Genomic DNA, 26,754 nt, shown 5'->3' on the forward strand with positions numbered 1-26,754 from the left:
TGCGTGTGTGGGGGTGTGTGCGCCTGTGTGTGTGGGCAGGCGTGTGTGCGTGTGTGGGGGTGTGTGCGCCTGTGTGTGTGGGCAGGCGTGTGTGCCTGTGTGGGGGTGAGTGGATGTGCATGTTGCGTGCGTGCATGTGGGAGTGTCACTCTGACCCTGTTGCTTGGAAACGCCGCATCTGCAAGGCCTACAGGGCCAGGACGGCACCTAACGTGCCTCCGGAGCCCTGCCCGGCGTTGGGGCGGGGCCGCTCCATGCAGGTGGGTGGAATAAGCAGGTGAGATGAGTGGGGGCTTCAGTGTCTCACTCACATTCTTGGAGGGCTCCCCCGGGGATGCTCACGTCTGAGCACAGGACCACCACGGTGAGCAAGACAGACAGGCTGATGTCTCCCGCACCCCAGAGCCCAGGTGACCATCACCACCGTCACCCAAGTCACGCTGTGATCAGCACATCACAGTGAGGTCCCAGGGTGTGTTCATGAGCGAGCGCACATGTGTGGGTGTCCGGGAGAGGGGGTGTGTGGGTGGGTAGGGGGCCGAGCCTGGTCCGGGCCTGGCATCCTGATGCCCCTGGCGCCCCGTTCTGGCCTGAGCTGCCTGCTGCCCGCCACTCACCCCCTGCAAGCCCACCTCCCTCCCCTACAGGCCCGGGAAAGCCATCGTCATGCTAACACACGGACACCCGTGTAGCGTCCCTCTGCTTGGGATTTCGGGGACACCTGGTGGCCCTGTGCTGGGAAGAGCTCCTGGCCAGTTCTGCCCCTTCCTTGGCACCGGGACCTTGCAGGGGGCACTGCCCTGTCAGCAGCCTATGTCAGCACCTGCAGTCCCACCGTCTGTGCCCCCCAGCCCCCGTGAGGTAAGCACCCCCCTCCCCCCCGACTTGGCTACTGAGGAAGGAAGAAAGTGTGTTTGAGACGTCTCCCTGCCGGGGCTCGAAGGGACAAAGGGACCCTGTGAGCTGGGCGGTGCTGTGAGCTGAGAGGGCTCTTACCCACCCTGTGCGCCTCTGAGCAGCCTCAGTCCCCCCGTCTGAACGTGAGAGCAGCGTGGACCACCGCCCAGCCCCTCCGGCTCTGACATTCCGGAGTCCCATCTTCCTCAAATGTCGGGGAGGAAATGAAAACTTGGCGTGCAGGGTCTTAGCAGGACTTATTAGACCACATACAGTTTAATAAGAGGCGGCGGCGGGAAGGTCACGCGCTGCTGGCCAGTGCGCCTCATAAATTAGGCATCAGATGTTCGCCAAGGTGTCTTTGAGTAAATAGAATTACCTTGTTGGACGAAGGGCCTGTGTCTGTGGGCCAGGCAGCGAGTCCCGGGGAGGAGGCAGGGGTGACGGAGACCCTCCTGCCGCTGGACGCCAGGCCTCAAGGGCCGTGCCGTGGAGCAGAGGGCCAGCGGCAGGTCTGCTGTGTGGCCTTGGGTGAGTTACTGCACCGCTCTGTGCCTCAGTTTCCTCCGCTGAGGTCTCTCCGCCCCTCCCGGCCCACTCCACGCCTCCTCCTCAGGCCCAGCCAGGGTCCCCCACACAGTGGGCCCTCAGTTCATGTGGGGTCGCTTCTGTCAGACCTAAACCCTGGGCTTGTCTCCCTCCCTCCTCCATTCCAAGGGCCGATCCAGCCTCCCGGTGTGGTGGGGTGTGGCATCCTCCTCCCCTGTAAGTATCGCTGGCCCACAGGCGTCCACCCTCTGTCGTCCTCCTCCACCGGGGCCCTGGGTCCCCCCTGACATACACAGAGTGCCGGGCACCCTTGCAGTGGGAGATCGCTTCGTTCTCTAGGGGTTCCTGTGTCCTGACTTGTGAGGGACCCCCTGGGCGGGCTTTTGTCTCCGGCGGTAGCCAGAGGCGGCTGTGGAGTGGGGTGATCCAGCAGGACATACCCCAGCAGGCAGAGGCGCCCTCCGGAGACCAGAGAGAAGAAGTAAGGCCAGGGAGGGAGTGCTGGGGTGGTCCCAGGAAAGGGAGGGTGAGGTCAGGGGTGGAGAGGAGGGATGGTGAGGTCAGGGGTGGGGTGTGGGGATGGTGAGGTCAAGGGTGAGGAGGGGGTGGTGGGTAGGATATGGGAAGGGTGAGGTCAGAGGCAGGGAGGGGGTGGTGGCCGGGGTGTGGAGAGGGAAAGGCTGAAGCGGGGCCTCAGAAGCCTAAATGAGGGGTGGGGTAGGGTCCAGGCAGGTCTGGGCATGCACGGCTGTCCTGAGCTCAGCCTCATGCTTGTGTTCCCATCTATGTGATGGGGAGCTAGGACCCCGTGCAAACCTCCTCCCTCATCTGCCATGTGGGATTCTGGGAACCCTCACTCCGCTGACCCTCGCTAGGGGCTCTTGGCCCCACCAGGAGAAGGCCTGATCCTGCCAGTGTCAGCGTTGGTGAAAACTAGGCCCCTCCCCCCTCCCCCACCCGGGATCCGTGGGGTCCTCGTGTCACCCAGAGGTCGGCTCTGTGCCCCTCCCCCACCTGGGGTCAATGCGGGGGTCCTCCTGTCACCAAGAGGTCGGCTCTGTGCCCCTCCCCCACCTGGGGTCAATGGGGGGTCCTCCTGTCACCCAGTGGTCGGCTCTGTGCCCCTCCCCCACCTGGGGTCTGCAGGGTCCTCCTGTCACCCAGAGGTCAGCTCCGTGGCCCCGTGGAGGCAGGGCAGGTGTTGCTTACACTACCTTCTAAGCACCTCATTTGTCTCCATGAGCGGCTCCCTAACTCAGCCCGGAAGGCCGATGGGTGATTTTAATAAGCCAGCCTCTGGCCTGAATCACTGTAACCGCAGCTGCCGGCAGATTTACCCTGCTGTCCTCCCGGGCGCACGGGCAGGCAGCCTTCTCGTTGGAAGACAATTTGTTGCTCTGGGTTGTTCTGGGTTTTTAATTGGAGGTCTGGGATTGGGGTTGTCAGGAGCAGGGATGGGGCTGGTGGCTCCCATGCCTCTCAGACTGTTGGGGGGGGCCTGGAGCTGGAGACCAGCGTCCCAGGCCACCTCATCCCGTGTGGGCTGGGTTTCGAGGACCTGGCCAGCTTTTCCTGCCCTGGGCTGGATGCACGGACGCTGGCACCCCTGGACTGTGGGTGTCACCAACCCCCTGGACTGTGGGTGTTACCGACCCTATCCTGGTGGGTGGTAGAATGTGCCAGCCCTGTGCCCTTCACTTCCGGGGACTGGGCACAGCCCACAAAAAAGTGTGCACCTGGATGAGGCCTGGGCACCAAGGGATCGCCGAAAACTTTGAGGTGCTAGGCCTCTGCCTCAGTTTCCCTGCTCGCCCCTCGGCTCCCCCTTGGGACTGAAACATTTGTCTGAAGTCAGCCTGATTGATGTGCCGAAGCCTTGGGTAAGTCTCCTTTCTACCTGGGCTTCAGTTTCCTGATCCATAAAACAGGCCGTAGGCGTTTCTCCAGTGCAACTCTCAGGACTGTTGGGGACCCAGTGGGGCAGTGGGGGTGGGTATGCTTACAGGTGGAGGCGTGGGTAGGCTTACAGGTGGAGGTATGGTATGCTTACAGGTGGAGGCGTGGGTAGGCTTACAGGTGGAGGTATGGTATGCTTACAGGTTGGAGGTATGGTATGCTTACAGGTGGAGGCGTGGGTAGGCTTACAGGTGGAGGAGTGGATAAGTATACAGGTGGGTGTGTTATGCTTACAGGTGGAGGTGTGAGTATGTTTACAGGTGGAGGTGTGATGTACTTACAGGTGGAGGTGTGGGTATGTTTACAGGTGGAGGAGTGATGTGCTTACAGGTAGAGGTGTGGGTATGTTCACAGGTGGAGGTGTGATGTGCTCGCAGGTGGAGGTATGGGTATGTTCACAGGTCGAGGTGTGATGTGCTCACAGGTGGAAGTGTGGGTATGTTCACAGGTGGAGGTGTGATGTGCTCACAGGTGGAGGTGTGATGTGCTCACAGGTGGAGGTGTGGGCACGCTTACAGCAGGACAACCAAGGCCGAGGAAGATATGGGCACTGACGGAGGCATGGACCCCCGCCCCCACACCGTCAGTGACCCCGTCAGGGTCCTGGAGGACCCTGGTCCCGTGCTGTGCACTCATGACCTCCTGGTAGCCACACTGCCCTGGACAGCTCTGATGAGCTGTCTTCCTCCTCCAGATCAAAGTCAGAGCTGCCCCTCAGCCTCCAGCCCCTGTAATGGCCCCCACTGATCGGTTGCTGCCCTTGAGCCCGTAGGACACAGCTGTCCTTCCTCGGCCAGCAGTCAGTCCACTTGCTCTTGACTGTGCCACCTTAGAATGACCTCCTGGGTTTCGTCTCCCTGTCCTCTCTCCAGGGGAGACCGGAGCCTGTCTTGGCGTCCATGTTCCTGTCACCTCCACCCACCCCCCTGACCTCTCTTTCTTCTGCCTGGGTTCCCGTCAGCCCCCACCTTCTCCTCAGAGCTCACCTCCTGTGTCTTCCCAGCCTCCTGCTCCCTCCCTAGAGACCACCCTTTCTGGATCCAGGCCCTGGGCAGGCTCGGGCCCAGCCCATGGGGACAGAGGAGCAGGTTGTTCCCCAGAAGCAGCTAGATTTGGCTCCCCATGGACCATGGCCTGTTCCTGACTCTGCTTTCTGCCCCCAGGCCTGCCTGGAGATTTCACCCATGGGACCTTTGGGTGCCCCTCACCCTGGCCAACCCTCAACCTTCCTGGACTCCCATCAGCCAGTTTGGTCACCGCGTCCCTGGTCCTGGGCTTGCTGAACTTACCTCACATGGGAACATGAGGGACCAGCAGCCTGGAGCTGGCCTTTGCTGTCTGTGCTAGGTGAAGACATTCTACAAGCACACAAAGATGAGTAGAGAAACAGTAACATCAGCCGTGACCACAGGGGGCAGCTCCCAGCTCTTCCAGAGACACGGGTGGGCATGGCCTTGGGGCCTCTCACTGCACGTGTCTCCTTCAGGGACTCTGTGGCCTGGCTTCTCTGGGGCTTAGTCCCTCATGGGAAATCTGGGGACAATGGAGGTAAGTAGCTCGTGGATACCGTGGAGAGGAGGAAGGAGATGTCCTAACACCCAACTCTTGGTGACCAGTTGCTATTGAGTTGATTCTGACTCATGGCAACCCCTCATGTGTCAGCGCAGAACTGTGCTTCATGGGATTTTCAGTGGCTGATATTTTGGGAGTAGGTGGTTTGGCCTTTCTCCCACAGCATCTCTGGGTGGACTTGAATCCCCAACCTTCCAGTTAGCAGCCAAGTGCATTAACTGCAGCCCCAGGGACTTCACAGGTGTATAACCAGGTGCCACTGGGTTGACTCCAACTTATGGCAACCCCACATGTGTTAAAGCAGAACTGTGCTCTGTAGAGTTTTCAATGGCTGATATTTTGGAAGTAGATAGCCAGACCTTTCTTCCGAGGTGCCTCTGGGTGGACTCAAATCGCCAAGCTTTCGATTAGCATCCTAGCACATTAACCATTTGCACCACCCAGGGACTCCCATGAAAGTGAGTTTCCACCACTGTTGTTGCCTTGAACACTTTATTGACCCTTTTCACAGTGCTGAAGACAGAGAGATGAAAGTGTGTGCCCCAAGCCACACTTGAAAGATGGGCAGGGCTGGGGGTGACCTTACCCTTTCCGATGGCCTTGTCTACCCATCACGGCAGGGTGTGAACGAGGGTGGCGCCGGGCCTCCCCACCTTCCCGGGGCCCGCTGGGGAGCCGTCTCCTCCCTGGCTCCCTGTCCCTGCTTAGTACCATCTCTGGATCCCAGGGGGCGCTGTTGTCCTGCTGCTGGCTCCCTGCCTTGAGGAACGCAGAAAAATGCAACTTGTGATGTGCAAACTCGTGGGCTCTGTGTGTTTTTCCAGTCAATAGAAGACGCTCAGTCCCTGAGATGTCGCTGCCAGAGTCTTCACACATCTGCATCGGAAGGATTCCAAATGAAGTCTTTTCCTGTTGGGGGAAAGAATGTAAAAAAAGGAGAAGGAGAGAATTTGCCTGACAGATTAGAAAATTTTCCACTTTCCAGTATTTGAACAAAGTCTTTGTGCTGCTCATGCCCGATTACCCAGGCCACAAGAGGGGAGAGGCGGCTGTCAGCTCTCAGCTGCGGCATGGCTATTGATCTGGCCGAGGGACCGGTGAGCATCGTGGCTGAGGCAGTGGGGATGGACCAGAGGCAGAAAGACGGTTCTGGTCCCAGCCCTGCCTTCCATCACGTTTGACCTTGGAAGGGTCACCCGGCCCTCTGAGCCCGGCTCTCTCAGCTCTTAAATGATTTTGCTAAGTTGACATCACAGGGCTACTAAAGGACAAAGCGTTTGATCCGACAGAAAGTGGAACACCTACAGATAAAATTGATTAACGTTTTTATACCAATTTAGCGTCTTCAAAGCAATTCTGAAGTCAGCATCTTTCCTGATTCCCTGATCAGCTCTACGGGTGGGGGTGTGCCATGCTTAGAGCAGCAGGGACTGGGAGTCATGGGGCAGGGGGTCTAAAGCCACCAGTTTCCAGGCAGCACAGAGGCGACTGGGCAGGGCTGGCCCTCCTCAGAGAGACTCCTTGTACTCATCTGGAAGGACTGTGTGAGGAGATGGCTCAGGGACCTGGGGCACAGAGGTGGAGCCAGCCTTAGGGACGTGGGGTGCAGAGGTGGATCCAGCCTTGGGGACCTGGGGCACAGAGGTGGAGCCAGCTTAGGGACCTGAGTGCAGAGGTGGAGCCAGCTTAGGGACCTGAGTGCAGAGGCGGACCCTGCCTGGGGCTGCCAGCCCAGCAGAGGGGCCTTCTCTTCATCAGGCTCTGGCGCGGGGCCTGACCTGGCGCCTGCCCATCGTGAACTGCAGCAGCTTGTAGTGGCTGAGTTTCCGAATGGAGCTGGAGGCCATGGGCGGCCATCACCACTTGAGACCTGGGCTTCCAGGGCAAGGGTGTGGGGATCGGTTTCTATCCCTGGACCAATAAGCAACATCATGGTAAACAGAGAAAAGATTGAAGCTGCCAAGGATTTCATTTTACTTAGATCCGCAATCAATGCCCATAGAAGCAACAGTCAAGAAATCAAACGATGTAGTGTATTGGGCAAATCTGCTGCAAAAGACCTCTTTAAAGTATTAAAAAGCAAAGATGTCACCTGGAGGACAAAGGTGGGTGTGACCCAAGCCATGGTATTTTCAATTGCCTCATATGCATGTGAAAGCTGAATGATGAATAAGGGAGATTGAAGAATTGATGCCTTTGAATTATGGTGTTGGTGAAGAATATTGAATATGCCAGAGACTGCCAGAACAGCAAACAAATCTGTTGGAAGAAGTACAGCCAGAATGCACCTTAGAAGTGGGGATGACGAGACTTCATCTCACGTACTCTGGACATGTTATCAGGAGGGACATCATGCTTGGTAAAGTAAGAGGGTCAGCAAAAAAGAGGAAGACCCTCAACGAGATGGACTGACACAGTGGCTGTAACAATGGGCTCAAGCAGAACAATGATTGTGAGGATGGCGCAGGACTGGGCAGTGTTTCGTCCTGTTGTACACAGGGTCGCTATGAATTAACTCAATGGCACCTAACCACAACGACATAGAGAGAAACTGACTTTCTAGAAGAGTCCTTTCTAAGACTTTACATTTTCAAAATGGAGTTCATTGCGTTCTCTGGAAGCCCCTCTCACTTTCAAAGACAGTGTGTCTGACAGCCTCGCCTCCCCTTCCCCCCACCTCGGACAGCACCTGCCCTGCTCCCAGAAGGCCCCGCAGGAGGGAGGGGAGTCCCACAGCAGGGCGAGGCCTGTGCCTGTCCTTCCTCTGGCTCAGCTCGGCCATGTGTGGGCCATGATATCTCCCCCCATGCCACGAGGACCCGCGCCATTATCCCTACCTCTCCCCAAGTCATCAGGGCCCTGGCGTTTCCGGGTGCCAGTTCCTGCCCACTGGGGACATGAGCTCTGTTTGTATGTTTCACGGTGTTTGAGTTATCTAGTGCTGCTATACCAGAAATACCACAAGTGATTGGCTTTGACAAACGGAAGTCCAAATTCAGGGTGCAGGCTCTAGGAGGAGGCTTTCTTTCTCTGTTGGCTCTGGAGGAAGGTCCTTTTCTCTTTTGAGTTTCTGCTCTTGGGTGATTTTCATGTGGCTTGGCATCTCTCTTCCCCAATCTCTCCTTTGCTCCCTTGCTTAATCTCTTTTATATCTCAAAAGACATTGACTCAAGATACACCCGATACTAATCCTTTCCCATTAACGTAACAAAGACAACCCATTCCCAAATGGAATTATAACCAAAAGCATAGAGGTGAGGATTTACAACACATATTTTTGGGGGATATAATTTAATCCATAACATTCCACCCTTTGCCCCCAAAATTTATGTCCTTGCCACATGCAAAACACATTCACCTCATCACATCATCCCAAAAGTCGTAAATCAACTCCAAGTCCAAAATCTCAACTTCTGAATCATCTAAATCAAATACAGGTGAGACTGTAGGCATATTCTATCCTGGGGCAAAATTCCTTTTCATCTCTGAGCCTGTGAGATCTAGAATGCAAGTTACCTGTTTTCAAAGTACAAGGTGGAACAGGCACAAGGTAGACATTTCCCTTACAAATGGGAGAAATTGGAAAGAAAGAAGGGATAACGGCACCAAGCAAGTCCAAAACCCAGCAAAGCAAACTACATTAGCTCTCAAGGCTTGAAAATAATCCTCTCTTCTCTGAGATCATCTGGGCAATGGCTGAGCCCTCCAGACTCTGGGTGTTGGCTACACTTTCCAGATGCTGGGTGGAGGCCCCTGTGACCTGGGATTCAGCTCCACCATTCAGGCTCTCTGGAATGACAACTCTGCTCCCTTGGCTTTAGGTGGCCCCATTCTTCTAGTCCTTCTGAGTGGCAATCCCTCCCCCTCAGCCTTGGCAGGCCCTGTTCTTCTGCCCCTTGGGCATGGCAAACCTGCCCTCTCAGCTTTGGGTGGTGGCCCCACCACCCTGGCACACCTTAAGGGCAACCCCACACTCCCAAATGAGTTGGTTAAGATCCTACTCTTTGAAACCCAGGAGGCTGTGGTCCCATCCTTTGAGATCCAGGAGACTATGGCCCCACCCTTTGAAACTGAGAAGGCCCAGCTTCCTGTGCTTCTTCCAACAGTTCTGCTGATCTCTGAGCTGCTCCAGGGATGGTCTTTTTCTTTTCTTGGAGGACAACAGATGTAGCTCCTTTGGCCTGTTTCCTGCCTGTAGAATTCCAAGAGGCAGACAGCTTTCTCTTCTTTCGTTATTTCTCTGTCCCCTTCAGTCTAAGCTGATGGGTTTTCTGCTGTGGCATTTGGTTAGATCCATCAGTCACAGGCTCTTTAACAAACGATTGTGCAGCCACATCCTTGGCGAACAGTCTAGGACACACGTCCTTACTTTGTATGACAAAATTTTCCAAATGTTTAAGTTTTGTTTTCACTTTGCACAGTTCATTTTTAAGTCCATCTCTTTCCTCTTGCATATTATTATAACCAGCAAGGAGAAATGACACAGCCCTTTTAAGATGTTGCTTAGAAATCTCATCAGCCAGATATCCAAGTTCATCACTTACAAGTTCTACCTTCTAGGAAACATTTGAACATAACTCAGACAAGCTCTTTGCCACTGCATAGAAAGCATCGCCCTTCCTCCATTGTCCAATCATGTGTTCATCATTTTCTTTTAAAGCCTCACCAGAAGCACATTTAACATCCACATTTCTAGAACATTCTGTTGCTGGTGCCATATGTATTCTCTCAGATGATAGAGACTTTCTTTATAGCTCTCCTCACTTCCTTCTGAGCCCTCACCAGAATTGCCTTTGATGTTCATAATTCTACCAACAGTCCCTTCAAGTCACTCTTAAAAGCCTCCACCCATTTCCCAGTTCCAACACCATTGCCACATTTTAGGTATTTGTTAGAGCAACACTCCCACTTCTTGGTATCAAATTCTGTCTTAGTTATCTAATGCTGCTATAAAAGAAATAGCACCAATGGATGGCTTTAACAAACAGAAATTTATTTTCTCACAGTTTAGGAGGCTAGAAGTCCAAATTCAGGGTGCTAGCTCCAGGGGAAGGCTTTCTCTCTCTGTCAGCTCTGGAAGAAGATCCTTGTTTCTTTTGAGCTTCTGCTCCCAGGCGATCTTCATGCAGTTTGTCATCTCTCTTCCCCTAACTCTCCTCTGCTCTTTGTTTAATATCTTTTATATCTCAAAAGAGATTGACTCAAGACACACCCTACACTAATCCTTCCTCATTAACTTAAGTAAGACAACCCATTTCCAAATGAGGTTATAACCACAGAGATAGAGCTTAGGGTTTACAACACATATTTTTGGGAGACATAATTCAATCAATAGCATATGGAATTCGGCTGAGCCTGGATTTCATGGGTGAGTGAGTGACCCTGGGGCTCCTCTGTCCTGGCCAGTCCTTTGAGGAGCCTGAGGCTGTCACTCTCCGCAGAAGTGGGCAGAGCACCCCCCCCCCGACACACACACACACACACATACACACACACACACACACACCTTCTCTTCCCTGGGGAACTCCCAGCTGGAGCCAGAGCCATCGCTTCTCTGGAAGGGATGGTTTTAAAGTGACTCATCACCTACAAGTAGCGGCAAATTTCTAGAGGCTCTCAGGGGAGCCCAGGGAGACTAATTTTGGGATTTCTTCACAGCCCAGCCTGAAGCCAAGCCTCAGAAAGCCTCGTTTCTCCACCTGTAATACGAGGACCATGATACTAATGGGCGCAGGCTTGCCAGAGTTGTTGGATGGCAGGTACGTGTGGGTGCTCCGCATCCTATTCAACCTATTGGACCCAACCCGCAGGGATGCCAGACCAGTTCCGGATCTGGGGCCTGGCTTACCCCCAGCTCCATCCAGGGGGTGTCCTTCCCTGGCTCTCACTGTCCCGTGGCCTCCACTTCCTGACCTTCTGTGCCAGCTACCTGTGCCTATTGGGGTCCTCATCGTTTACCCACCTGTGTACTGCCTGCTCAAACCATCCGCCACAGCCACAATGGACAGGAGACCCCAACAGTGAGATCATAAACCCACCCCCTGAACACCCCAGGCTCTGCAGCACCAAGGGTGGGGCTCTGACTCCCATCACTCCCATCTCATGGCTTCCCTCCTTGCTCCTTCCTCTGCTCCTCCTCTCCCTCCCCTTCCTTCCCCTCCCTCTCCTCTTCCTCCTTCTCCCTCTTCTCCCCCTCCCCCTCCTCTCCCTCCTCCCCTTGCCCCCTCCTCCCTCCCCCTCCAGCTGGAGTCCCAGCTCTCCTCTTTTGTTTCCATGGGGAGTGACTCACACATCTGCCTCCCACCCGCACTGCACTGCTGGCTCCGAAGTCTTTATTCCAAAGGTTGCTGTGTGAGCAGATTCCAGCCTGAGCACCCCAGGAAGTGACAGGCCATGGAGGGGTCTCCCTGTTCTCTTCCTGCCCTGGCTTGGAGACTTCTGTCTCTCCTGGGGCCAAAGGAGAGCCTCCAGCTGGGTCTCTGGTCCTGACACCCTATGTGGCCTTGGCTGGCCTCCTTCCTGTCTGCGTGGCCTTGGCCAGCCCCCTTCCTGTCTGTGTGGCCTTGCCCAGGCTCCTTCCTGTCTGCGTGGGGGCTTGGCCGGCCTCCTTCCTGTCTGCGTGGCCTTGGCCGGCCTCCTTCCTGACTGGCCTCCCTTCCTCAGTATGAGAGGCATGAGGCTGAAGCTGGAGTCCCCCATTCCCTTTCCAATAACACCTAGAGTGTTGAGTTGCCCACCACCCCTTCTTTTGAATTGAATGCATCCCTTTGGGGTGGGCTAGGGAAGGAGTGTGGGGAGAAGGGGGGTGGGGGACAGCCTTAGGGCAGCAGGAAGTCACAGGAAGGGGTGTGGAGGGGAGGGGGACAGGTTAGAGCCTTTCTGGGGGGCTGGGGGACTCAGGGGACAGTGGTGAGCACCGAGGGGAGAGGGCAGCCTTCTCCTCCAGCACTTTGGGGGAAAAAGAGGACTTTATTTTTTGGCACCCACCATCCTCTCACCTGGCACCAGGTAAATGCTCCTTGGCTTCCCTCCCCCACTCCCAGACCTTGCGATGCCCCTCCAGAACATGTGACGCAGGCTTCAGCCAATCACAGCATTATGTTCCCATGGCCACAGTGATTGGTTGAGGGGTGGGCACATGACCTGATGAGAACTAATGAGCAGCAGTGAGCTCTGGTTGGGGCTGGGAGAGGAAGCTGCTCCCTTCTCCCTTGAATTTAAGATGGCTCCCTCTCCCACACTGCCTCCGCATAATGTAAAGGGGTGTCTTAACCTCATCTACCAACCAGGAAACCAAGGCAGATTGGACTTTGTTTCTCGCTGTTGTTAGTTGATCATCCACTATTGTATGATTGCAATTTCTCTGCATATATTATCACACAGGTCTCATAACGAGTTGCAGGGTAGGTATTAGTACCCCATTCTATAGGATGAGGCCACCATCCGTCAGTCTGTGTCCTGTGCTAGCTTGTGTATTGCTGTAATGCTAGAAGCCATTTTAAATACTAGCAGGCTCACCCAGGGTGGATAAGCTTCAGTGGAGCTTCCAGACTAAGACTAGGAAGAAAGGTCTGGCAATCTACTTCTAAAAATAAGCCAGTGAAAACGCTATAGATCACAACAGGTCATTGTCTGATACAGTGCTGAAAGATAAGCCCCTAGATTAGAAGGCACTCAAAATACACAGTGGCCACAACAACGGATTTGAACGTACCAGCAATTGTGAAGATGGTGCAGGACTGTGCGAGGTTTCGGTCTGTTGTCTATGGGGTCACCATGAGTTGGAGCAGACTTAACATCAGCTAACAACAACACAACAACAACAGGGGCCTTCCGGAGATAGGTGCACTTCAACTGAGTTACGATATTTTATTTAAGGAAGCCCTGGGTGATGCAAATTGTTAATGCGCTCTGCTGCTAACCAAAAGGTTGGAGGTTCTGGTTCACCCAGAGGTGCCTCAGAAGAAAGCCCTGGTGATCTACTTCTGAAAAAGCAGCCACTGAAAGCCCTGTGGAGCTCAGTTCGACTCTGACACATGTGCAGTCGCCGGGAGTTGGAAACGACTCGATAGCAACTGGTTTTGTTGGTTCAAAGATGTGGGCTCCAGGTCTTGCTTTGCCAGGAGCTTTTGCCCTGTCCTTTGGGAGGTCATAGCCTCCCATTGGCCTCGGTTTCCTCATCTGTCGGCTGAGGAGGCCGGACTGGCACCTTCCAAGCCCTCTGTGATCCCTCCCAGCCCTGCCAGAGGGCACAGAGCGGAGCGTCACCACCCGGGGACTGTGGGCCAGCAGCGAGCAGCCCAAGTCTGAGAGCTGCGGCGCGTCACCAGCCCCCGCCCTTCTCTGCGTCTCTGCGCCCAGGAAGGCTGGAGACAGAGAGCTGGGGGACAGCCACACTGTTCCCGTTGGATTATGTTCCCCGATTAATCCCTCTTCATGAAAAACCCACTGCTGATCCTCTTTAAGCGTTTGTGGGGTGGATGGGATAGAAGGCAAGGCAGGGGGAGCCAGGCTGAGCCGCCTCCTGGGGGAAGCGGCCCGGATGATTTACATATTTATGAAATCTTTTCCATTTTGCCCAGGCCCCATGTGCACTAAGAAATGTCACATCTCATTTTAAGCTGGGGATCTGTGCGCCAGGAGTGACAGCTCCCACCGCTGCCGGGGCCGTGTGGGAGTATGGAGGTGAGGGGACAGCCTGGACAGCTTCCTACCCAGCGCTGCAGTGACAGGCTGTGCCACCTTGGGCAGGCTGCTTGACCTCTCTGGGCCTCAGTTTCCCCATGTGTGAAATGAGGATACACGATAGCAGACAGCTTCTGATGTGGTACCCGGTAATCTCCACCCAAAGTCATCTAATTGTACCCTGGCAGCTGGTGCTGAGCCCTGGAACAGCAGACGCTTGGGAGATACTTGGGGTGAGGATAAGCCAGCAGCTGGTCTAAGATTTTAGCCCAAACCCAGATGATTTTCTCTGAAGGTGGGTTAAAAGTGTCTCCTAAAATATTCCTCTTGTCCTGTCAGTGCCTAAGACGACTTCCCTTAAAGTGTCTTTTTGGTTTAGTATCAAAATGCCCCGTTAAGAAGGCAAATGTACTAACTGAATGTGGCTAACATACCCTTCCACCGATGGTCATTAATAACCCATTGCCATCAGGGTGATTCGGACTCAGAGCGACCCTATAGCACCGTGGAAATTGGTTCCTAGTTAGGGTAAAACCCCAAACCAAACCTTTTGCTGTTAAATCAATTCTGACTAATGGAGACCCCATGTGTGTCAGAGCAGAGCTGTACTCCGTAGGGTTTTCTTGGCTGTAATCTTTATGGAAGCAAACTGCCAAGGCTTCCTTCTGGGGCACCGCTGAGTGGGTTCAAACCACCAACCTTTAGGCTAGTAATCGAGTGCACCTCGTTAAGGTAACTGGTAAAAAGGAAGGCCCTCGGCGACTGAGAGATGGCCTTGGGGCGTTCTGCAGAGACAGGCAATGCCTCATGGTTCCCAGGGAGCCATATTGAAAGCATCCAGGCCCTGCTCAACTCCTGCCTTCTCTTGAACACCCTGAGACTTTGGACAAGTGGAGAACACTTGACCAAATGTGCCCAGGCTCCCTCTGAGCAAGGAGGAGGCCTGGGGTCCACATGGCAGAGGTGGGAATCCTCTGTGGAGAGTCTACAACCATGCTGTCCAATAGAAATTTCTGGAATAACGAGAACGTTCTACATCTGCTCTGTCCAGTATGGTAGCCATACGCCACCTGTGATTGTTGAGGACTTGAACGGTGGATGCTGCAACTGAGGAACTGGATTTTTAGTTTTACTTATTTTTACTTTAAATTTAAATGCAGATAGGCCCGTGTGGCTAGTGGCCCCTTAGGGGAAAGCGCAGTCTGAAACAAAGAGCTCGCTAGTGAGCACACTGGGCCCCATCATTCTTTAGGTCTGCGATTGGCTCTTTCCAAGAACACTAAAAATAACCCTCAAAAAAAAGAAATCACACCGAGAGAGGGAAAGAGAGAGAAGGCTGAGTCTTGCCGGGGGGTGAGGAGCTGGGGCGGAGCCGAAGGAACGTCTCATCCATCAGGGTTTCGCCATCTGCCCAGCAGACTTTGCTTGAGGGGAAAGAAGATTCTGTCTCATCCCTATTTTTAACAGTGTTTATCTTTGGATCTGTGAGACTATAAGGAATAGAACTGAGGGAACCCCCCGCCCTATTGCTCCGGGGGAGGGGGCGCGATTCCACCAGCTGGCACTTAGGTGGCTTCAAAGTCAGTGGCCAAGGACCCTTCTGGATACTTCTGGATGCAAAGAGGACTGTGGGGCAGGGAGTCGCCTTTGCCCGTTCAGTAAACATGGACCGAAGACCTGGCCCCGAAACGCCCGCAGTGTCGCACTGCCAATCTTGCTGCCACTGGCCACTCCATCACCAAGACCAGCTCCTTTGTCCCAGTGTTCACGGTTATCCCAAACCAAAATCCTCTCCGTCCGTCATTTACACCACCTGTACTGCGGCCCCTGCCATCATCACAACACCCTCACCATTGTCACTAGTGTTGCGGGCTCAGCACCTTCTGAGTCCCTTGGTTCAGGACAGCAACTGGCTTGAAACAGCTCCAGCCAGATGCCAGGCCACCTATCACTCTCCGGGACTCCTCTGGAGTCGGGCATGTCCCTTGGGTCCCAGTCTTACAGGCCAGCCCAGACCCTGGGAGGAGTGGTGTGTCCCTCCTGACATGGGCGGCTTGGCTCCCCGAGCTTCTGGTATCTGGCCCTTCCTGCCCTCCTCAGCTGCCACACCAGGTGTCCTAAGTGCTCTCAGAAGTCCCTCACGCTACCCCATAAAGTGAGAATCTCTGTCACCACAGCACAGGCCCTGAGGGAGCGGGCAGAAGGGCACGGTTGGTGGGGTGGGCAACTGGGCAATAGGTAGACTCGGGCCTCCTGACTCTTGGGCAGTGGCCTCAGTCACTTCTGCCTCCGCCGGGCCCCACTGCCCCCAGGAGTGCTGCACTGCTCCCTGCCCGAGCTGAGCCCACGTGGGAGCGCTCGAGCGGAGAGGTTAGATGTGGGGCAGGACTCTCGGTTACTGGGGAGAGGTGCCCTCATGAAGCTGGTTGGAGCAATGCAGAACTCATGGACTCACGTGGCTGAAAGGTCCTGGCGAGTGGGGGGAAGGGGCCTCTGGAGCCTGGAGGCAGGGCTCAGGGTGGCAATTCTGCTCTGCCCAGCCCTCCAGCCCTCCCCTGTGCCTGAGTGCTGTCGGGCTGCCTTCACAAAACACCACAAAGTGGTGGCTGTAAAGAATAGAGCTTTATTGTCTCCCAGTCCTGGAAGCTGGGAGTCAGGATCAGGGTGTTGGAGGACCATACTGTCTCCGAAGGCTCTGGGGAGGACCCTTCCTTGTCTCCTCCAGTCTCTGGGGGTACTGCACCCTGCTCTCTGGGTTTGGAAGGTGCTCCTGGGCCAGCGCTGGCTCTGTCCTCAAGGTCAGCTCTAAGCCAGCCCACCTGGCCACCCCAATGCTTCAACCCATGCAGCGGCCCCTCCCCTCTCACCCCCCAGGGGTCTGCCTTGCCCATCGTCCAGGTTCCTCCCGAGCACCCCCTCTCCTAAGGACCCACCAATACTAGCTCCAACCCAGGAATTAGACTGACCGCCACTGCATCTTTTGTCTCTGGGTGCGAATGGCACGATTCGGGGGTGACAGCTGCAGGCAGCAGCCACTCGGCCACGTGCGTACAGGCAGCAGCTCAGACCCTTAGCCTCTGGAGGGGGAGCGAGCGGTGACCCCAGGCCCTTGTGACAATGACATTCGGGAGTCTGCCATCATCCTCCGCAGCCCCATAAGCGCCAGGCTTTGATGCATAATTGCCGGTTTCCTGCCTGGCAACCACTTAAAGAAGGAAAAAGAAAGCCTCCTTCATTTTCTCCCGGGAGGGCGGTGCGGCAGCGCGCTCTAGGCCCCCCATGGGCTGTAGACTTTTCCGAGACCATTGTGCCGGCTCTGCAATTAGACCCCAGCCCGGAGGCACCGTCAGTTACTACAGCGCTTGCACAGGCTGGCGGCCGCACTCTTCAAGGCTGGAGAAAAGCCTCTCCAGTGGGGCCCTGCCATTCCAGAGGCGGTGTTCTGGAGGGCAGGGGATGGGCCGGACCCTCAGCAGAAGGACCTGGCAGGAGGGGTCTTCAGGCCCTGGGACGGGACAGACACACTGCTGGGCTGGTCTTCAGACCGCCTCCACCCTCATCACCCCAGGGGTCTCGTCAAAACTCAGGGCTTTGAGCACATGCTGTGAGTTGGAATCCACTTGCCGGCAAGGGTTTTTTTTGTTTTTTTGTTTTTAATGTGCCTGTTGTGGGCTGAATTGTGTTTCTGAAAAAGATATATTGAAGTCCTACCCCTCATACCTGGGCTTCCCAGGGACGGTGACATCCCCACAAGTCTGAGAAGGTGCAGTGGGGAGGGTGTCCACGGCAGAAGCAGGAGGTTGGGTGCAGCAGGCTGGTGTTGGTGAGAGGGTGGTGGGAAGCAGTCACGGTGGGCGTTGAAAGTGGGCAGGAGCTGGTCATGGTGGGCCTCGTGTGTTGGCTTCTGGGCAGCGGCTAAAGAATAAGTTCAACCTCTTGTCGGAAAAGAAATGCAGAAGAGTGAACAGAGCTGAAGCCACAGGTGTACGATGCTCAGGTTCAGAATCAGGCAGTGGGGCCTGGACACTCGCTCCTATAGGCAGTGAAAGTGCTTCACACACTCTGAGGCTGGAGCCAGACTCGGGCTCGAAGCCAGGGATCCCCCGTCCCCGCTCCCCCCCCCCCCGGTAAAACAAACAAACACAACACTACCAGCTGTGACCAAGGGGGCAACAAGGAGAAAGATGCAGGGAGAGACTCTCCTCCAGGATCTGAGCCAAGTGCCAGATCTTTGATAGGGTCTGAGGACAGGAGCCCCCACTGTCGACCGTCCTGGGTACTGGCTTCGGATGGAGGCACAGAGGGCTGGGAAGAGGCACCCAGAAAACTAGATAGAGAGAAAGAGGAAAGAAAACAACAATGAAAAACAAGACCCCTGCTACTCCGTATGAGCCTACAAAGCAGAATTCCAAAAAGTCAGAAGAACTGCAAGCCAAAGAAAAGCAGCTATGGAACAAGAGCGGCTTTGGACAGATACAGACAATAGGCACGATAGTAGGAAATGCAGACGCTAAGAAAGAGGCGATGGAAAATTGGAGTAGAGAGAGCAGAGCAGTGGATTAGAGACATATTTGGGAGGCAGAATCAACAGAGCTTGGTGACTGAGGAGAAAGGAAAGGGGACACTCATGGAGGACTCCTGGGTGGCCTGCTTGCTGGTGAGAGAGGGCAGTGAAGGAGGACCAGGTTTGAGTGGTGTCTTAGTCATCTAGAACTGCTGTAATAGAAACAAAGATAAATTTATTCTCTCCCAGTCTAGGAGGCTACAAGTTTGCATTCGGGGTGCTAGCTCCAGGTGAAGGCTTTCTCTCTCTGTTGGCTCTAGGGGAAGGTCCTTGTCATTAATCTTTCCCTGGTCCAGGTGCTTCTCAGTGCAGGGACCCCAGGTCCAAAGGATGTGCTATTCTCCTGGCTCTTGTTTCTTGGTGGTATGAGGTCCCCCGTCTCTCTGCTTACTTCTTTCTTTTATATCTCAAAATAGATTGACTCAAGATACAACCTAATCTTGTAGATTGAATCCTGCCTCCTTAATATAACTGCCTCTGATCCTGCCTCATTAACATCATAGAGGCAGGATTTACAACACATAGGAAAATCACATCAAATGACAAGATGGTGGACAATCAAACATTACTGGGAATCTAGCCTAGCCAAGTTGACACACATTTTTGGGGAACACAATTCAATCCATAACAAGTGGGAAGGCGTGGTGATCTCCCTGAGTTAAGCATTCCCAGGGCAGCGTGCCAGAGAGGAGAACAGAGAGGGGAGCCTGGAGAACTGCAGGGGCCCGCTGAGGATTCAGCTTGGTACTGATTATCACAAATGTATGAGGAAAGAAACCGAGGCTGGAGAAACACCTGAAAAGATGAGATGAAACAGTGCCTGATGTCCACAGAGGGCCTGGGATACTGCTTGTTCCTGCCGGTAAGACTGGAAAACCTCATGATTTGTGGGGTACCTGTAGAGTGCACAGACAGGTCTTGCTTCAGGAGTAGGGGCATGATTAACCTTACATTGAGGACTTCTTTGATATTGACCCAAAAATTTAAAAAACAAGACCTAAAAGGATCAATCTATTTCCAAGTAATTTAACTGTATTCCAGAACAAAGCTCAAAAATATTTATGGGGATGCAAAAATATCCAACACCTAACAAAGTAAAATTCACAATGTCCAGCACACACACAAAATTACCAAGCACGAAAAGAATCAGAAAAATACAACCCATAACGAGGAGAAAACTTCATCAATTAAAATTGGTCTAGAGCACAGATATTAGAATTGGCATACAAGGATGTGAAAACACAAGTTCAAAAAGTTAAGTAGAAATAGAACTAATAAATAAAACTTTAAGAAAAGGAACATAAAAGTTAAGTAAAGACATAGAAGATATTTTAAGAAAAGTCCCAAATCAAACTTCTACATATGAAAACTACAATGGGTGAGATATTAATACACTGGATGTGATGAATGGCAAATTTGTCATTGTCAAAGAAAAAGTTAGTGAACTGGAAGACATAGCAATAGAAACCATTCAAAATGAAACAGAAAGAGAAAAGAGAATTTAAAAAGATGAACAGAACATAATTGGGCTGTTGAACAACTTTAAGTAACCTAATACATGCATAATTTATGTCCCCAAAAGGGGGAGGGCAGTAAAAGTATTTGAAGAATTAATGGCCTCCCAAATTTCCAAATGGATGGAAACTGTAAAACCACAGATCCAAGAAATTCAACAAACCCCAAGCACAAGAAACAAACATCAAGGCATATCATAATCAATTTGCCCAAAACCAGTGAAAAAGAGAAATCTCTAATGCAACTGGGGGAGACACATTACATGTAGATGAACAATGATGAAGATGACAGCTGATATCTCAGTGGAAAAGGACAATGGAGCAATATCTCAAAAGTACTGAAGGAGGGAAAAAAGCTGTCCATCTTGTATTCTGTACCCTAGTCTATACAGCTTTAGAGTGAAATAAATACTCTAGAGATATACAGAGGCTGAAAGTATTCATCACCAGTAGACTTGCACCATGAGAAATGTTAAAGGAAGTCCCTCAGGGAGAAGGAAAACAATGCCCTATGGAAATAATAATCCACACATGGGACTGAAGAGCCCAGGAAAAGATAAATGACATAAATATATAAATAAGATTCTTCTTCTTATTATTTATATATCCTTAAAAGATAATTGACTGTTTAAAAAAATAACACTGCAGTGTGGGGTTTATGACATGCGTAAAAAAACAAAAAGTATAACAATAGCATAAAGGCTGGGAGGAATTGAAATGGACCAAGAGTAACCAAAGCAACTTTCAAAAAGAACAACCTTGGAGTACTAACAATATATGGTTTCAAGACTTGTTATAAAACTATAGTAATCAAGACAGTGTGGTATTGGAACAAAGATAGACAAATATACCAATGGATCAGAATACAGAGTCAAAAAATATCCACACACGTATGACAAATGATTCTCAACAAAGGTGCAAGAGCAATTCAGTGGAAAAAGGATGGTCTTGTAAACATGATGTTGGAATAATTGGACATCCATATTCATGCATGCAAAAAAAGAGAAAAAAGAGGAACTCCAATCCATCCCTTACAGCGTATACATAATTAGTGCAAAATGGATCATAAATCTAAATGTGAAACCCAAAACTATAAAATTTCTAGAAGAAAACATCTGTAACCTTGAGTTAGGCAAATATTTCTTATATATGACACCAAAAGCATAATAAAAGAACATACTGATAAATTAGACATCATCAAAATTTTAAGTGTCTGCTCTCTGAAAAATACTGTTAAGAGAGTAAAAAGAGAAAGTAAAAAAGGGAATAAAAAGTGGAAAGAAAATTCGCAAAGTACATGTTTTATAAAGGACTTCTATCCACAATATATAAAGAACTCTGAAAAATTTATAATACAAAAACAAAGAACTCAATAAAAAATGGGCAAAAGATTTGAATAGACACTTCATCAAAGTTATATGGATGGCGAGTAAGCACATGGAAAGATGATCAACAGGTCAGTCATTAGGAAAATGTAAATTAAAACCACAGTGAGTTACATCTACACACCTATTAGAATGGCTAAAATTACAAAGACTGACCATACCAAGTGTTGACGAGGATGTGGAGGAACCGGAACTCTCATATGCTGCTGATGGGAATGTTAAAACAGGACAACCGTTCGGAAAACAATTTGACAATTTCTTAAATGTTAAACATATACTTACATATAATTCACCCATTCCACTACTAGGTATTTCCCCAAGAGAAAAGAAAGCTATGTCCACACAAAGACTTGTGTGTGAATGTCCACAGCAGCTTTATTTATATAAGCACCAAACTGAAAATAACCCAACTGTCCATCAACACATAAATGGATGAACACACTGTGGTACATCAATACAATGGAATACTTTTCAGCAATAAAAAAGGAATGGACTATTGATACAAGCAACAACATAGGTGAATAGCAAAATAATTATAATGAGTGAAAGAAGCCAGACAAGAACAAATGCTGGAACTCTCCCACACTGCTGATGGGAGAAGGTGACTTCAATATGTACAATGGACAAAATGTTAGTATCCAAAATATAAAGAGCATCTACAAACCAATAAAAAGAAAAAATATTGCTGATCCTCATTATTCACGGATTCTGAATTTGCAAATTCACCTTCTCCTAATACTTATTTGTAACCCCAAAATCAGTACTCTTGGTGCTTTCCTGGTCATTCTCAGACATGTGCAGAGTGGCACAAACTTGAGTCATCCAATGTACACGGTCCCCAGCTGAGGTTGAACAAGGCTTGTTTGGTATTTTCTAATTAAGTGTTCATGATGACTTTATAGAACATAACTAACTGTGAATAACGAGAATCGACTGTACCTTATAGAAAAATGGGTGAAGAGTTTGAAAAGCCACTTCATAAAAGAGGTAACAAAATGGCAAATACATATATAAGAAGACGATCCATCTCACTCTTACTTGGGGAAAATGCCAATTAATTCAAAGAAATACCAGTTCACACCCAGAAGATTGGCGAAAGCTAAGGAGTTGGCCAGCTCATAAGAGAATGTTGGCCCTATGACTCTGGAAAACAACTTGGCCATGTGTATAGTGGGTAAGGCCTGATGATTCCCAGCAACATCACTTCCAGGGACCTATACCTAGAAAACTCCTCAACAGGTGTCCAAGAATGACCACTGCAGCATTCTTGTATTAGCAAAAAAATGGAAACAACCTGCCTGTCCCTCAACAGGAGGATGGGTAAGTATGTTGCCATGCTTTCAATAAAACTGCCAGTGTGTTGCTGTTTGGTGCCATGGAGTCCGTTCCAACTCATAGTAACCCTACGTACAACACACTGAAACACTGCCCGGTCCTGCGCCATCCTCACAATCATTGTTATACTTAAGCCCATCATTGTAGCCACTATGTCAATCCATCTCCTTGAGGGTCTTCCTCTTTATCATTGACCCTCTACTTTACCAAGCATGATGTCCTTCTCCAGGGACTGGTTTCTCCTCATAACATATCCAAAGTACTTGAGATGAAGTCTCGCCATCCTCGTTTCTAAGGAGCGTTCTGGCTGTACGTCTTCCAAGACAGATTTACTTGTTCTTCTGGCAGTCTGTGGTATATTCAATATTCTTCACCAACACCACCATTCAAAGGCATCAGTTCTTCTTCAGTCTTCCTTATTCATTGTGCAGCTTTCACATGCATATGAAGTGATTGAAAACACCATGGCTTGGGTCAGGCTCACCTTTGTCCTCAAGGTGACATCTTTGCTTTTTAACATTTTAAAGAGGTCTTTTGCGGCAGATTTGCCCAATGCAATGCGTCTTTTGATTTCTTGATTGCTGCTTCTGTAGGTGTTGACTGCAGATCCAAGTAAAATGAAATCCTTGACAAGTTCAATATTTTTTTCCATTTATCATGATGTTGCTTACGGCTCCAGTTGTGAGGATTTTTGTTTTCTTTATGTTGAGGTGTAATCCATACTGAATGCTGTGGTCTTTGATCTTTATCAGTTAGTACTTCAAGTCCTCTTCACTTTCAGCAAGCAAGGTTGTGTCATCTGTATAACGCAGATGTTAGTAAGACTTCCTCCAATCCTGATGTCCCGTTCTTCTTCATATAGTCCAGCTTCTCTGATTATTTGCTCAGCATACAGATTAAGTATGGTGAAAGGATACGACCCTGACGCACACCTTTCCTGACTTTAAACCAAGCAATATCCCCTTGTTCTGTTCCAACAACTGCTTCTTGGTCTATGTACAGGTTCCTCATGAGCACAATTAAGTGTTTTGGAATTCCCGTTCTTTGCAATGTTATCCATAATTTGTTATGATCCACACAGTCCAATGCCTTTGCATAGTCAATAAAACACAGGTAAACATCTTTATGGTGTTCTCTGCTTTCCGCCAAGATCCATCTGACATCAGCATTGATATCTGGTTCCATGTTCTCTTCTGAATCTGGCTTGAATTTCCGGCAGTTCCCTGCTGATGCACTGCTGCAACCATTTTTGAATTATCTTCCACAAAATTTTACTTGCGTGTGATATTAATGACATTGTTTGATAATTTCCATATTCTGTTGGATCACCTTTCTCTGGAATGGGTACAAATATAGATCTCTTCCAGTTGGTTGGCCAGGTAATTGTCTTCCAAATTTCTTGGCATAGATGAGTGAGCACTTCCAGAATTGCATCCGTTTTTTGAAACATCTCAATTAGTTTTCTATCAATTCCTGGAGGCTTGTTTTCGCCAATGGCTTCAGTGCAGCTTGGACTTCTTCCTTCAGTACCATTGGTTCTTGATCACATGCTACCTCCTGAAATGACTGCATTCAATAAAACTGCCAGCGTAGGTGGGTTAAAAATTCAGATTGGACCTGCATTTATCAACATGAATAAATCGCAAAATCTCAATTCTAAGTGAGGACACCTGGTGTAGCATGATGCACATAGCGACATACTATTCATGTAAAACCAAAAACCCTTCAAGAGGACATAATATGCGTTGTTTATGGGAACAGAAAAATGTAGTAAAAGTAGAAAATTCAAGAGAACAAGAGACGTCGAATTCCTGGCAGTGGTTGTCTCTGGAAGGGGTGGGGCGGGTGACGTGCTCAGTGCAGATCACCTGTGCTGGGACAAGGTCAGCACATGGTTCTCGGGGGGCAGGAGCTCTAGACTGGGGTCTGTGGCGCCTCCCGAAGGAGAGGACACCAGCCTGAGTCCTGGAGGAGAAGCTTGATAGGAACCGAGGGAGGGAAGGGCATTGCCTGGAAAAGGGGAACCCTGGGTGGAATGGCCCAGGTGCCGGGAAGCAAGACACTTTGGGGAGAGTGAAGTCATCCCATCCAGTGACAGGGTAGGCATGAGTCAGGAGTCAGGTGGGCAGGGCCACCGAGGGAGTTGGGTTCTGTTCTGAAGACAGGTGGGCCAGGTATCAGGGAGGAGAGGTGTGGAGGGTCTAGGGCAGACCCGAGGCTGGAAGGCTGTGTCTGTCCCTCAGGCCTTTGCAGGAGGCGCAGTGGGGTAGGGGTTCCCCAAAGGGAGGCGAACCCCAGCCTGGCTGGTGGGCTGAGAGTCTTCCCTTCTCCCGCCAGCAGTAGCCGCTGGTGGCTATGCAGGTTGGTCCTCAGCTCCAGGATAAATGCAAACCCGGTTCGAAATTTCCCCAGGGTCTGTGGTGAGCGGCTCCCAAAGGCAGAGTTGCTTCTCCTAATTTACCTGGTTTCAGCGCCTGCCCTGGGCGACGTGCCGAAGGCAGAGCCCCGCTCTGCTGAGATGAACATTTCTCTCTCTTTCTGAAGCCCTTCCCTCGTGCAACAGGCTGGGGCCTGGGAAGCAGAGACCCGGGACAGACATGGGGCGCAGATGCCCGGGACAGACACAGGTCTGGGAAGTAGAGACCTGGGACAGACAAGGAGCGTGGAGACCTGGGACAGACATGGGGCGCAGAGGCCCGGGACAGACATGGGGCGCAGAGACCTGGGACAGACATGGGGTGCAGAGACCTGGGACAGACACGGGGCACAGAGACCCGGGACAGACACAGGTCTGGGAAGCAGAGACCTGGGACAGACAAGGAGCGCGGAGACCCGGGACAGACATGGGGCGCAGAGGCCCGGGACAGACATGGAGTGCAGAGGCCCGGGACAGACACAGGTCTGGGAAGCAGAGACCCGGGACAGACATGGGGTGCAGAGGCCCGGGACAGACATGGGGCGCAGAGGCCCGGGACAGACACAGGTCTGGGAAGCAGAGACCGGGGTTCGAATCCGGCTGGGCTCTGTGACGAGAACCATGTGGCCACTCTTGGCCTCAGCCTCCTCATCTGCTGGGTGGGATTGGCAGGCCCTCCTGGTCCACTGTGCTGGGTGGCCGTGCATCTCAGGCGCGATCACTGATTTGAGAACTCTCAGATCCTCCAGCGTGGCTCAAGAGGTAGGAATCGCTGTGCTGATGACTTTCAGCTTCTCCCACCACCAAGAAGGGCCAATCCCTTCCTCTTCACACACAGTACCCACCTCTTCCCTGCCTCGGCCGTGCCTGGAGGCACCAGACCATCCTCCCTGTTCCCAGCACCGTGAGGACTCACGGGTCTGGTCCTGGCCAGCTTCTCAGCCAACGTGGAGCTGAGGGACCGACTTACTCTCCGGCTGGAACTGTTGTAGCTGTGAAGAACCACAAGAGCTTGGGTTCTGGGTTCTGCACTGTGGGGCTAGGAGGGGCCACAGACGGAAGCCATTTCACTTTTGCCTCATCAGTAGGTGCAAACAACCCATCTCCCCATCTCTTTGCAGCTTTCACCCAGGCCGTCGCTGACTCCCATCCTGGCCCCACAAGCACCTTCTCTAATGGATTTGCTCTGTCCTTAACCTGCAAAACCAAAAGAACCCACTGTCGTCGAATGGATTCCGACTCACAGCAACCCTACAGGACAGGGTAGAACAGTCCCAAAGGGTTTCCAAGGAGTGGCTGGTGGATTCAAACTGCCAACTTGCGGTGAGCAGCCGAGCTCTTAACCACTGCCACCAGGGCTCCCTTAACCCGCAAGACTCCTCAAATGCATGGCCTTGTGCGACTTCCAGTTTTAAATCCGTTTGTCTTCTGACCTCGCCCAGTCGGTGCTGTGTTTAGCTCCCTGCGAGCTGTGATGGACACCCAGCTGCTTGCTTGGTGCTGCTTCTCCGTGTTCACTGCGGGCACCGTCCCCTGCCCGCATTTTACGTTCGCGTTCCTCCAGCGATGGGCGACCTCCGACTCCGGGGCAGATGGAGAATAGCCCCCTTTTCCAGCGCTCCTGCCAGGTGGCCGCGTCCTCTCTGACTCTGGGCTGTGACGTGCTTTGAACAGTGGGTGGCTTGCAGACAGACCTGAGTGGAGGCTGGAAACAAGCGTGTGTGTGTGTGGGTGGGGGTGTGTGTGCGCGCGCTCACTCTTGCCCTCTCCGTCCCTGCGCGGAGGACCTTCCCAGGAGGGGGTGAGAAACTCACAAGCTGGAGCCCAGGCCCCTATCATCCTGACCCAGGCATCCTAGACCAGCCATCAGCCAGCCGACCC

This window comes from Trichechus manatus, unplaced genomic scaffold, assembly GCF_000243295.1.
Source record: "Trichechus manatus latirostris isolate Lorelei unplaced genomic scaffold, TriManLat1.0 scaffold00185, whole genome shotgun sequence".
In the NCBI taxonomy this organism is placed as follows: Eukaryota; Metazoa; Chordata; class Mammalia; order Sirenia; family Trichechidae; genus Trichechus; species Trichechus manatus.